This window comes from Poecile atricapillus, chromosome 2 (assembly GCF_030490865.1).
Source record: "Poecile atricapillus isolate bPoeAtr1 chromosome 2, bPoeAtr1.hap1, whole genome shotgun sequence".
Lineage (NCBI taxonomy): Eukaryota > Metazoa > Chordata > Aves > Passeriformes > Paridae > Poecile > Poecile atricapillus.
In genome coordinates this window covers 105,290,997-105,305,647 of record NC_081250.1, presented here as the reverse complement: position 1 = coordinate 105,305,647, position 14,651 = coordinate 105,290,997, and positions in this window count along the sequence as shown.

Sequence of the window (14,651 nt, the reverse complement as noted above, 5' to 3'; positions counted from 1 at the left end):
GCTCTGCAGTCCCCAACAGGGTGAACTTAGTCACTGCTTAGGGAGAATCACAGGTCTGAGTCAATTACTGCAGACTTTCTACACACAACACGCTTGCTTCTTTACTCCACTCAGAAAACTTTTTTAAATGCAATCCTACGACTTTGTTTTCAGACCTCTTGTAATAAAACAGGAAGTGCTTAATGTTTCTACTTCTGAAATTTTGGTCACTCATACTCAGTCACTTTAGACCACCTAGTGCAAATCCAGGAACATGGCTAAAATTTGTTGACATTCCTTTCAAAGACCGGTCAATTTGCAAGCACCTTGTGAAAATAAATGAATAACGTTGCCTTCTGTTGCAGATAAAAGTTATTCCAGACACCAGCAGCCAACTCGGGCATCAAAGAATTTCTGATCCAGTGGAGCCCTCACAAGCCTAATCGATACCCCAATTGGATACTGCCCAGCAGGGCACTATCTCTGTAATAATTTTCTTTTGACTTTCTTCTCACCCTGTGAAATATCAGGTGAGAAAAACCTTCAATCCAGAAACAAACAAAGACACAGAGATATATTGCAAAAGTGATGGTGAGAGAGCTGGGCAGCAGCTTCACTACAGGGTTACAGGCCACTGACATTTGACTGACATTCCTACAGCAAAAAACAAACAAGCTCTGGCTACTAACATTCATTTTTCTCCCTCCTGGATACCTCTTTCAGAAGTGGTAACCCTCTGATAATTGCTTCTCGATTCTCCCCTAAGAAATGGGTAAGAGGGAGCTCCAAGCACACTGTGCAAAGGCAAGCACAACAGAAAGAGATTAAATTCTATTAAATTCCATTGTTCTTACTATCTTCTAGTCTAGGTTTGCTGCTTCTGGGTGACTATGGATTCAGCATAGTATACATGGAGAATTTAATTAAGGAGGTCCAATGAAAGCAAACCTTTCCGTGCTCAGCACGCATACTCTGATTTCAGTTTTAGAAGCTTGCGTGATTACTGCAGGAAGCAGTTACACAGAAAAGTAAATTTTGATTTTCCTTCATTCTTAAACTCTGTTTGATTACATCTGGTAAATATTGTGCCCTAAAGTCATTTAATTATTCAGCTTTTCCACTTTAAAATAATATTAGTGCTGTATGAAAGGTTACCTGGAGGGCCAATTTTAATGGCTGAATACATCCTGAATATTCAAAATTATTTCCGAATGTTTACCAACCGCAGCCTTAATATTCTTTTACAAGCATAGTTAAATTTCAGTGTGCCCATCGAACTTCATTTATATTTTTGATTTAACTGCTGGGCTACTCCAGTTGAGGGTTTCTGGATATTTTGGAAACAGGTAGCTGTTAAGCTAAGTTCTGGTTTAGAGGATATTTATCAGTATATTGCAATTTTCAAGACCTTAAAACTTGAATTCCCCATTAAATCTAAATCTACCCTCACAAGACACTAATTATGGAAATGCATTCATATATTTCAGTGATGTTGGTTACACATTGACATCTGCCTCAGACAGATGAATGAAAAAATACTGCTGCAAGTTAAATATGGGACTCTTAGACACATGGGAAGGGAGATGCAGCACCAGGCTACCACCCATTGCAGCAGAATTTCATTTCTATGCACTTATAATTGTTTCAAAGATGATAGATAATTTCCAAATACAATCACGGAATAGAAACAGACAAAAATCAGAAGTTAGTTGAAATATTTCAGTATAAAAACCTCATATTTTTGCATTGATTAAAGTCCCAGACCGAGCAAATATTCATTTGGAGTCACTAGACTATACTCTCCATCATTTTACATGCTCCTATTTTGTGCAATAAAAAGTATAGGAAGCACAGCAGTATCTGTCAAAAGTATTGGCAAAAATAAGGCACTCAATTTCAACAATTTTGCTAGTTATAGTATAAAAAATTGTCCTATTACCCTGCCTGTAATAAATAATAATCTTCACAAGGGTTTGAAAAAATGATATTACAGTCACGTGAATTCATAGCTCTTGGGATATCTAAATGGGGGAATAATATCTAAGGTAAGCAAAGCCTTCTGGAGCCTTCCCTTACAAACCACAATCATACAGTAAAGACAGTGCAAAGTTCAGCAAAGCCAGCTGGAAGGCTTCTGAGAGCCTCAGGAAAAATTGATCAGACTACGACAAAGGCACTTCAGTCAAACATAAATAGAACCCACATTCATTCGATAATGGTATATCACTAGCTTAAAAGATGAAGAGCTTTTCTGTCTTCTAAAAAAGAACATCTGAGTTGGAAGTGTGATGTAAAATCCCTTACAAGTAGATGAATCAAAATGGATTTTCACCATCTATTGGCTCACACATCTGTAACCCAAGTCCCTTGGTTTCCATCAGATTTAGTGTCTGCTCCAAATCATGAGGCACTTTACTGTTTAAATTGCTAAGGCTTTACTTTTAGCACTGCAACGATATGGGTGGTTTAGGCTGAGGTAAATTTCTCCACAGGAAGGAAAATCTGGTACATCTTGAACTCCTTGGAAAAAGAAAAAGGAAAAGAAAAAGGAAAAGAAAAAGAAAAAGAAAAAGAAAAAGAAAAAGAAAAAGAAAAAGAAAAAGAAAAAGAAAAAGAAAAAGAAAAAGAAAAAGAAAAAGAAAAAGAAAAAGAAAAAGAAAAAGAAAGAAAAAGAAAAAGAAAAAGAAAAAGAAAAAGAAAAAGAAAAAGAAAAAGAAAAAGAAAAAGAAAAAGAAAAAGAAAAAGAAAAAGAAAAAGAAAAAGAAAAAGAAAAAGGAAAAAGAAAAAGGAAAAAGAAAAAGTGACTTTGACAGACAAGAGCCATGTAATTTTTCAAAGTGAAAGGCAGCTATTTGAACAGGTTATAACATACTCAGATATACTTGTCCAAAGGAATACCATGCTGCCTTTACTGGCAGCAGGACTCTGCTATGACAAATATATCTATTTCTTCAGGTCTCCTGGGAATGTGTGTCTGAGGTTGGGGGTTCTGGTCTCAAGGTGAGGTCTCACTTGGGATTGAGATCTGGTTTACAAGCACACTAAATCAATCAAACACAACCCACCCGTACAAAAGGGACATGTCTACATTTTTTGTCCCTGAATTGAAATTCTCTAAAGTGATCTGATGCTGTTACACTTCCTCGTCAAAGAATGGACTTTCCTTGAGGTATCCCTAGTGCCCATTCTGAACAAAACAAGAGATGCTACAGGGAAACAGGAAGTTCTCTAAGGAACTTAGAGGAAAATGCTCAGCCACCAGAACTTTTGACAGGAAGTCCATGTGGTTTTGCAGGCACGAAAGAAGACAAAACTTTAATCTCCTGAGGCTAATCATGGTTTAGAAACTACACCCCAAAGTCTTCACTGTGTCAACGCTTCATTTCAGGAAACAAAAAACAATAGGGAATAAGGGTGAATGCTGAACTTCACTAGCTGAGCAGTCTTGGAAGAGATTCCAAGAACTCCTTCATATACTTGAGAGTGCTGCTGGCACCAAAATAATCTTATTTTACTGTGATGTTGCCTTCACCTAGGTGGATAAATGTTCAGCTTCCAGTTTCCAAACAAATATCATCTCACTTGTGAGGTTCTTTGTCTTCCGAACAAAGCTTTAGCATTTTGGTGTTTTGTTTTTTTTTTACTGAAGAATTTCTGCCTGATAGATATTGGCAGTGGAAGGCATGTTAAATAATGCATGAAGAAAAGGATGGACACAAGAAGTGTCAGTTTTCCATTTTATACCCTTTTCCCCTGAAGCCTTTGAAACATATTTTATGCAGTTTCTTTATAATTCATACAAATACATAAAGGCTAACCCTTCACATTAGGGTCTCATGAATATACTGTGAAAATTCATATGCAAAGCAGATGTAACCCTCAGGCCATTGCCACATGCCCAGCTGTAAAAGAGGTACCACTGTGTCAGGCATCATTTTGTTTTTTCTGGCAATCCCTCTGAATTTAAGTCAGGAATGAAACAAAATGGAACAGACAAAGGCAGTATATTTTACACTCCTTTACACTGGAAGTACAAGTACAGATCAACACACTGTCTCTAACCTTGTGGGATTTTTAGCTGTCTCCAGGGTAAATAAATCAGCCTCTACTTTTGTTCCTTCTCTTAAAAAATGCCCACAGTTCTGTTAATGATTTGAAAGTAGTGGTATAGTAAAATATTTTCTCAAAAACTGATGCCATATGTACAAGAAACATCCTTTATTTCAAACACACATATATTTGCATTGCTTGCTCAGAGCTAGACTATGGCAAAACAAATGGATGATCTCATTCAAGAAAATCTTTCTAATAATAAATGTTGCTATCATATTTTGATAAAGAAAATAGCTTACTAAGAACCTGTCATTAGACTAGTGTCAATATGGAACTGAAGAGAAGCATCTGAAAACGTTTGCTTCAGCATGATCCAAAACCAACTGAAACCACTGGAAAGACTTTCACAGTTTTCCTGAACTTAGTCTTAATCCCTTCCAGGCATCACACTCTATCCTGCATTGATACTCCCACCTAAATAAAGTTGAAATATTTGTGCATCAAAGAACAATTATTCTGAGAAGAGCAAGAACAAAAAATACTTTCAAAGAACATTTTCTACTAAAAATTTAATATTAGTATTTTACCACTAGGCTAAAACAGCGTAATATAACCATGAATGTTGACATAAGACATCCATTAAAATCTTAATTAAAGTGCATTCTGTGTAACAGCAATACTTGGCAGTACCAGTCATCTACAAGACACTATGAAGTGCATTTGAAATTTGAAAAGAGCAAGTGCAATTCTTCTTAAAAAATACATAATTTATCTCAAGGAAGTTTTCAAATTGCCCAGCACTTTAGGTTTGCCTGAAATTAAACACACATCATATAATTTGGTCCTTATAAATGTTATTATTTATCCTACACAAAGCTATCATGTTATTTAGGTTGAGGTCCCAGTAAACTGGTGCTTTTGCAAAAGGGCTGAACACTTGTAGCTGTGATCCAACAAATTCTCTCCACCATAATCTCTTTGGAATTAATAATTTATTATACTTAATGAGACTTCTAACATGCAGAAGATTAAGACAAGTCATTATGTCTTCAAAGGATAATTTCCTGCCAGGCAAAAGTAAGAAGCAGCACTCAGTAGGAAGAATGATCGTTCAGCCTTAGATAAACAGCTCACTATTTTTTTTTTTCTAAAGGTGTGAATTAATCAACTCCAGTTATCTCTTATGAAGCCATTGTTGCTTAGTTTTTATATATAACTGTATGTCACAAATCTTTATATTCAAGTGTTGCACATCTGTCAATTAGCATTAATGTATTACAAGGCTCTGTTTGTTAGGCTCTATGAGAGCTTAAAGTAGTTAATTTCCCCTCAGGTTACTCCTAAGCATTGAGCTTAACTTCAAAACAGTAAAATCTCACTTTCCTCTCTTAAAACATCCTTCATTTATCTCTTTGTCAGCAGAAATTCTATTTATTTTAAACAAATGCTGTTGTTTATTGACACTGTGACAGGAAATTTGCACAGCAGTAAAAACATGGTCCTTGTCCTCTACTGCTTCTTCCCTTCCCTTGGATCTCATGTGCACCACACTGGATCAAGACTTAAAGGGTCTTCACCAAAAGAGACTACCCCAGACATCTTTCCTGGGTGAGGCTGACCAGTTCAGATTAAAGCCTCGGATTCAGACACACTCAGAAAATTGCTCTTGCTTGAGCCAACTCATCTCCGTAACACATGGTCAGAGGAGGAAGCGGCCCTTGCCATGTAAGAAAGGCAATTGCACCCTTGTGAAGAGCTCATTGTGCTGTCTGTGTTTGGTTATGCTTTTATTTTAGACTGAAGCATGCTCAGTAAACCTGGTAAAAGGAAGCTATGAGAAAAATGGGAAGATGCTAAACCAGGGTTCAGGTCACCAAAAAACAGATGCCACCAAAAGAAGATGGGACAGATTTAGAAAGAATAGGGTAGGCTTTACACTAGGGAAATAAGTATGGTAGGATCCAATAATGCAGGTGGGGATAAGACTCTGGTGTGAAAATATCTGTGAACGGGTATTTTCAGTCCTTTCTTCTCCAGTAATCTCTTCTCCAGAAGAGATTATTTTTCAGGATCTGATCTGGTTTCCACTTTCCCGTTCATATATGACAGATCCTGGTTTCACTGCCTTAGGCTGTGGGACCAATCAATGTGAAAGGAGAAAAGTGGGAGATGAAAATGTTGTTTACCTATTTAGAGGCTAAATATTTGCTCAGAACTGGCCATTCTTTCCTTAGGGGACTTTGGCGGAAGAGACTGGAATCAAGATACAAGATTCATCTTGTTTGTTTCAGCCTCTTGCACTCCCAGATAGGAAAAGTATCTGCAGAATTAGGGAAGACCTATTGAGTCACCAACTTTCGTGACCAACATAGAATCAGTGTTACCTGTTTTTTCCTTTGGAGCTGAAGGAGGAGATTTAACATCTGGGATGATTTTTTTGTGGTATGATTTCTTTAACTACTGCCTTTGCAATGCGCCAAAAAGAATGTGGGTGCCAATGCTTCTTGATATTTCCTCTGCATTTACCTTTTCTCATTAGAATTTATTTTAATAATCACACATTACTCCAGAGCAGCAAAAACGTGCCCTTGTTTGTGTCAGAAATATTGCACTTGGTATGCAAAGTTGTTTTTAATCTTCAGATTGGTCTGCATACGTACAGAAGCGCCTTACAGCATTGTTTTTGCAGCCTTAATGGGGAAAATGTACGCACTGGGGCAAAGTAATTGGATTTCGGCTGAGAAGCAGCATTTGAATGAAATCAATAAAGATTCTGTCATCTAATATTTTAAGTTTGGTACAATGTGTATACTGCAGGTCAGTGTAAATTCATTAAAAAGATCAATGCGATGAAATTTGTCTTGGGTGCCTTGAAATATCCTAGGGTGACTTGAGAGGAAGTTGCCAAGGAAACAAGAGATGCAACTCAGAGAAACATTTAGGTGTTTTAAGTTGATGTCTGAATTCTACTGAGTTTCTGAGATAGTATAATATAGAAAGTTGTCATGGAAACAAAATTCAACAAATGGTTAATGGATAGCCAGGCTGGGCAATTACTGCAGGTGGCTGTGTCAAACAGTTTGGACCAGAACACCCTTAAAAAATCAGAACTCTCCACGGGTCCTTGGTTGTTGTTTTTTATACCAGATAAAAAGAGAAAAGGATTCTTAGGCACCAAAATGGTAGATGCATTCTCAAAACTGCTAACAGATAGACATCTTTATAGCTGTGTTAATTTTGGATAATACAAATCATAACTCCTTAACCAGAATCCAGAAGCTCTCCTACAGGTAATCAACTTGCTTTGAAATTCAGATATAATTCTCTTCCATTATTGTCCATATTAAATGAAACATTTTAATTAAAAACACTTCTAAAACTCAGTTTGTATCTTGATTAGTGTCTCTTCTCTTCCAAAGGTGTTTTGTTCGACATGATGATTTGGTTTTGCCCTTTTACCCTAGGTTTAGTCCCATGTCTACTTTTTTTTCAATAGTAAATCCTTGCCAAAGTTATTTTAATTTCTGTAATAGAACATAACAGTCATTTTCCAGGATCAGGCAAGCATCAATGTTTTTCTTCCTTTATTATTCCATTTCAGCTTCTCAATTTCCTGTCTCATTAGGTCTCAGGCATTTGTTAGCAGTGCTTTAGGGTCTCAGCACTGATGTGAAAACCCATAAGTTCCTATCAAATTCAAAGGAGGAAATCCAAGAACACATACAGCAGCATGCATTGCATATTCTTTTTTAATGCATTGAGGAAACCATGGCATTGGCAGTCTCAAGGAGATTAGCTGATACAGGCTCCATAACTGAACATGCAGAAGGCATTGCATTCTGTTATATACAGAAATATAAATATATGTGCATCTATACATACATATATATACATTCTGTTCTATGCAGACAGTCTATACCTAATGAATAGATAAGATAGATAAGGTAACCTAAATTCTTCTGCATGAAAATTGCTTTCACAAAACTACTTGAAATCCACAATAATTTTACTTCCCCAATGAAATGCCCTCAAATAGTTGTTCCTGGGAAGTATTTCCCATCTAACACTCATACTACGAACATCATGCTATTTAATTTGCTTAAAAGCTCCTAAAGGCCATTATGTTCTAGCTTCAGCCTGTCACTTATAAAAATAATGTCTTTTTGAGATGTTTCGCAAACATTTTTGTCTGCCATAAATAGCAAGGGATTAAGATGCCAAATACTGGATGACAATATTTGTAGCTACCTCACCATTTTAAGTTATAGCTACAATTGTAAAATTCACGTTATGTCATTTCTGCCAGCTATACACACACACAAATGGGACATTTTGAAGCATATCTGTGCTTGCACAGGAATGAGGGTAAAGAAAGCTTGTGTCACTAGAAATGCCACACACCTCTAATGAGGTTAAGCTTTTTCATGGAGACAAAGATCTTCCATTCCCTCCTCCCCACCACCACCACCACCTTGTACCACAAGGGTGATAGAGGTTGATGGAGTATCCACACACACTGTCTCCCTCTGCCTGCTGCCCCAGGTTGCTCCTCATTTAGTGCAGCTGCACTGCACTGAGCTGCACTCCTGCTGCACAGGAGAAAAAATAGGAAATTCATCCAAAAACACAATACTTCTAGCCCAGCAAGACCCTTCCAATTTGTTCTGAGGTTTTTGTGGGGTTTTTTGACCTAAAGAAAGGGAAAGTAAGACGGAGTGTTACTTTCAAATCTGTCTTCACATGAGCTTCACAAGGTCCAGATGGATGCTTGGATAGAAGGAAAAAGAGAATCCAACATTCATAATCTCATTAAAATTCTGGAAATATCAGCATTTCCCCAGACCTTTGAATAAAGATTTCCAGGAGAATCTCAGCTTTTATTTAAGTATCTGGACTTCATGGTCATGTAGAAAAGTGCTTAAAAGGTTTAGAAAGAGAGGACAGAAAGGCTAAGCCCTGTATAGGATTTTTGTATGCTTTTTTAACATCTATATATTATTGAGAAGCCTAAAGCATAATACATAAATGATTGGGACCGGTCAAGAATCAAGACTCCAAATGTGAACCATATTTAACAAGAATGCATGCCCTTGGAAACCACACACAATTTCTTTTACCACCAACCCTCCTAGCAGAAAAACTAAATAGAACTAGGATTTTACCAAGCACCAGATGATGTCCCTGAGCTGTGAAGGGTACAGGAAGATAAAGAGAGGAAAAATAATTCATTGTCATTCCCAATGTAGTAGTTAAGCCTACCTTGCCCTTAAATGTATTTTGCAGCCTGTATGATTTTGTAATTGTACAGCTTTGTGCTAAAGATAATACAATAACCTTGAATTGTGCTTTATAGCAACACAACCAATTAACTACTTATATATGGACAAACACTTGAATATATTGTATTGTGTCTGGATGCTACGTTACACTTCTCTCGTAGACTGCATTCAATTAACTCAAGGCTGTTGCGAGTTCCTGAGCCTGCTGCAGAATAAAGTCCTTCAGAGAAAGGGCATTTGCCTCTTATGTGTCAAGATATTCAAACTTTAAACTTGCATGAGTCCTCTGAAAGTTTAATTTCAACACTATTAGTGCTAGAAAGTCTCTTTTTAAGGCCTGTTGCAGTTTAAGGCAGATAAAGAAACGACTCAGACTCTGGCTCACTGCTCATTGCCCAAAGATGGTGTAGGCAGCTGGATAAAGGCAAACATGCATTTTGTCTGCTATGCAGTCAAATATCATATGTTCTCAGGATTTTTTATAGCATTTACTAGAAGCTATCAACTTCTTGAGACCATAAGTAAAGGGGTATGGGAATAAGGAACATTAAAGTTGGGGGGGCTTCTCTACTATTTGTATTAGCTAAGAAAAAAAGGTGGTCCATGTTAACAGCAGTATTTTCCCAGCAACTGATTTTGCTTGGTGTTCTGAAAATATAAGCTGAAGAGATATTGAAGCTATGGGAATCCTAGGATACAAAGTTATACTACTTTATTAATCATCTGTCCTTCTTAAATGCTAACACAGGTTAGCATTTATTTAAGAATCACAGGCATTACTGGGTTTCTTGCATATTTTGTAATGGCCAGTGCTATTGTGTTTACTCAGGGGTAACAAATTATACTTTATCTAACTAATACAATCATCATTTCACATTTTGACTATTCACAAAAAAGCTATTTGCACCCCATACACAAATGTAATGCTTGTACCTGTGAAATTGGCAGCAGTTCTATAAAGAAAACTTATTCCTTATGAATGATTCTTCAAACTGTAAATTTGAAAACTCAACCTTGAAAAAAATCAACAGTTCTTTTTCCATTAATATAACTTTCAAAATGAATAGGTTTGTGAGCTTTTTATTCTTGAAAAACATAGTGAAGAGAGGCCAGAGCTGTCTTCCCAGGAGAAGTCTGCTAAATAATAAATATAAACCCCAATAACTTTCAGGCACTTCAAACCAGACACAAAATACAGAAAGCTCACAGTAGTTAGTCAGTGCATCAGCACCAGGGATTCAAGTAATTTTTATTCACTTGCGCAACTCAGGGCAGTTTGTCTCTCACTGAACTGCTGTTTACACAAATCATCCACAGCAGAAAAACATTTTAAACACCTTGCACACGAACTTCCCACTAGGAAACACAGCTTGTAATATGGCAATTTAACAAAAATAAATTAAATCTATACATGACCCTCTCACAGGCAGAGCAAAGGAAGGTTTGCCTTCAGAAATTTTCAGGTCTCTTCTAATCTGCAGACCCTCCCTGCATCTTCACAGTATGTACTCATGGGTAAATCTAAGCCTATGGCCAAAAGACCTAGCGGGATTGAGCAAGAAAATACACATCAAAGGCTACAGGCTGGAACAGGGAATGCAGTCAGCCCCTTGTTTAGCATCAAGGCAACAGTCGTGTGCTGTATGATGTGAGAGTGCACACCCATGAGCCAAGTCTCTTGCAAAGTTGCTGTGGTCTGCTCTCAGTGAACAGTGAGGGAAGGGACACAGAGACAAGGCTCCTAAATGCCGACTCTCCCTTTTTGGGAGGCTGCAGCATCTGGGGTGGACACCTGCAGCAGTGACACCTGCTTCTCCACCAGCTGAGAAACCAGACCACCGGGTATCAAATACATATGGTGCAGGGTGTGCTAACCCTGACTGTGGCATCCCTCATTCCAGGTGGAGAAATCCTGACGTCCCTCTTTCTTTATCACCCAGCACTTTTCAGCCATTCCCTGCACTGGACAGGCTGCATTGCTGAGCTGGGTCACCTTTCAGCAGCGACCTTGACTTTAGACTGTGCCCCTCACAGAGCCAGCAAACATCTGTTCAGAGCTCACATAAACCCAGGTGAAAAGTTTAAGTGTGCTGCTGTCAGAGAGATTTGTACTAAAATGTAGGTGGGAGCCTAAGTTAAGCCTGTGGTGAAGACATGGTCTCAGCCTGGATATTCCATCACAAGAATTACAGATTCAACATGCATCAATGCAGTGTCCTAAATTACACAGTTGCTAGTGTCAGGAAAGGAAAGCAAATAAAGCAAAGAGGTAAGGACAAAACAAGATGAGTGAAAACATGTATGTGCGTCCATAAGCACATGTGCCCACCCTTCTTCACACACACTGAATAATGTAATTGCATTTTCCATGATAGTACCCTTAGGGAGATAGTTCAATTTCAGCCATGAAATATAGCTCCATATATTTGGGTATGTCATAGATTTCAACTGGCAGTTTACCAGTTGACAGTTTGAGGCTGAAGGAAACAATTTCATTCATTTCACTGAGAGTAATCAAGGCCACTGATTAAAATGATAATCTGAAAGAGGGCCAGAAGTGAGAGAAAACCTCTCTGCTCCCCCCTGCCTCTACTCGCTTCCCGCTCCTCGCCGCTGGATTCCTCAACCTTTGCCACAACTTGGTGGTAAATAGTCTGGGCTAAAATTAGGTATATAGCAAAGGGTAGGTGTTACCATCTGCTGCATGTTGTTAATTCTTGATGGCCTGATAACATCTATTTTTGATGTTCTTTATTAGCTTTCTGGGGAGGAGAGAAGAAGGATAGGGCTCTAGTGCCACCATCAGTGGTTTGCAGTATTTGCTACTTTTCCTCATTTAAGAGCCACCTCAGTCACAACAAAGGAGTTTTAGAAGAGCATGCTAGGTAAGACAAGAAACCATGACAATATTTGAGATATTATCCTTCACTGCAGTGCTTTGAAATCATCACTGATTTTTCTCATCTGGTTCTGAACTCTCCATTTTCACCACCTACAATCGTGCTCCCAAAGATGGAGTAAACAAGCCAGATTAGTGACTTAGCACACACAATTCTCAGCCATTTACTAGGTAGTAAACATGTAAAAGTTGGTTCTTTAAAAACTCCTGCTGAAGGCCTGAGTTGCCTTTCTCATCTTTTACTTTATACATGGTTAAGTATTTTGCATCATGCTCAGCTAAGCATAATGCAAACAAAAACTGGGAAGAGAAAGCTCAGAAATTAGCACAGGCCTCTCAAACTAAAGAGAATCTTCAACATAGGTCAAATTTTCAAGTGAAAAGTTCATGAAATATTTTAAAGGTTAGTAGTGGAGGCTACCTTTTTAATACAAGCTTGGCATGCATTACAAGTTTTCACCTGGTATCCTAAGCTTTATACTGACCCGTTATTTTGGAATTCCAACATTATGTAGACTTCTTACTCTTATCTTGCATATCCTCAGAAAAGCTCCTTCACTGCATGCCACCAGTCATCTCTTCCTAGAGTCCATGTTGGTCATACTCAATAATTCTCTTTCTTCTCCAAGGTGCCAGAGATTCACCATGACACCAGCTGTGACAAATAAGTGCTTCATCCTCTAGTAAACCAGATGATGCAGCAGTCCAGCTCTCAATTCCATTGAGCTGCTGTCCTGGCTGGGTGCCTTACCATCTTGACCTGTCTGCCCAAAGCCCTTCCTGAGAAAGCTTGGCTGTGTTCTTCCAACAGCATGAAACAGCCAACAAGCCAAGCACCGCTATCAGGACTGGCAAGTGTATTTGTTTTCAGCATCTCTGTGGTGAGTCAGTGAGACAGATGTACTCTTGAGGGCTAGCAAAGTCACATTGCCTTTTTATGAATAGCTGAGATATTCAAAACTGAAAAACAGCTTCCCAGAGGAGGCAAATGCGCCCCAGCCTGAGTCGGCTTAGGCCCTCCTGGAAGGCTCAGTGTCTGGAAACATTAGGAGGTAAGAAATATCAAGAGCAACTGTAAATGTCAGCAAAAAGAGTTACTACTCACAAGTGATACATTAAAGATCCCCATCCAGTGGGAAAACTGTATCTGATATTTAGCTCTCCCCAGACATAGAGCTCTGCTACATGGAGATGGAATACTTGTAACTGAAATAGATAAATGCTCTGGCTGCTTTTAGAAAGCCTCCTGAATTATTTGCCTTTTTCAATCTAAAGAGATTTATATCTCAACATGAGCAGGCTATAGCAGGACAGAAAGAAAAGGGAATATCTGCAGGTGAAAGTGTTACCAAACTCCAACCAACACACCATGTAACCTAGAAGCAAGAATTGTTAGATACATAGCTCAATATTTCTAAAACTGTGGTCTGTGATGTTTCTAAGGGTCAATAAAAGATACAAACATTAAAAGTGTTAGATATCAGGAGCAGCTGCAGTTTATTTCTAAAGGAGGTGAGTTATGGATGTGGATTATAACACGAGGCTGCAATATTCACAAGACGGGGAACTCAAATACCCTTAGCTGCTACCAGCAGCTTAGTCCCTTCAAGGCAAAACATTAATTAAAATCAAATGTAGCTGGCAATTATGGCTTGGTTTGATACCCCTGTAAGACATGGAAGGAGCTATGTCGGATGCAGTGAATAAAAATTATGGGATTACACGGAAAAAAATGAGTCAAAAAATAGTCACAGATGGTTTAGAAAATACTATGCCTGTCTTATAGGGAGCTATCTGTTGTTTTCTACAGTCTGAATAAGCTGAGAAATTCACAGAAGGGATGATCAGTGATGAGAAAAGTGGACACTAGAAGCTGCCAGGCAAAGGCTTTGTTTGTGTAATCTAGTACCATTTCATCAGCTTCCAAGAAAATTCACAAGTTCATACCAGCTGAGGACCATTACATGTACTCCTGCTATGAAGAAATGGAAGAAAGAATAAAGGTCTTGCAAATATGGAATTATCACCTATAGTACCCACTTAGAGAAAGAAAACTAAATAGTTGTATCCCTAAACCTCACTCACATACTCCCTTCTCTCACAAACACACAGGCACACAGAGTATGCAGAAGGATAAGGACTGCTTGCTAATCCCTGGCTATTGCAAAGGAAGATAAGTAATCCTCTGTAATCAAATTTGTATGAAGCTTTTGTTTTTTCATAATAAAGCATTCATGTTACAGATGTCCTGCCAGATTTCACCATCTCACCATTATATTGATTCTTAAATCGGTAAGCTGTCATACTTGTGACTGCTTCTCATGAGGAGACTAATTAGATTATTTCATCATCTGGTTCATCAAAGCAGGAAATACTGAAGTGTCACAGCTGGTCTCAAACTAAATATCTAGTACCAAGATTTTAAATGAAAACTATTACAT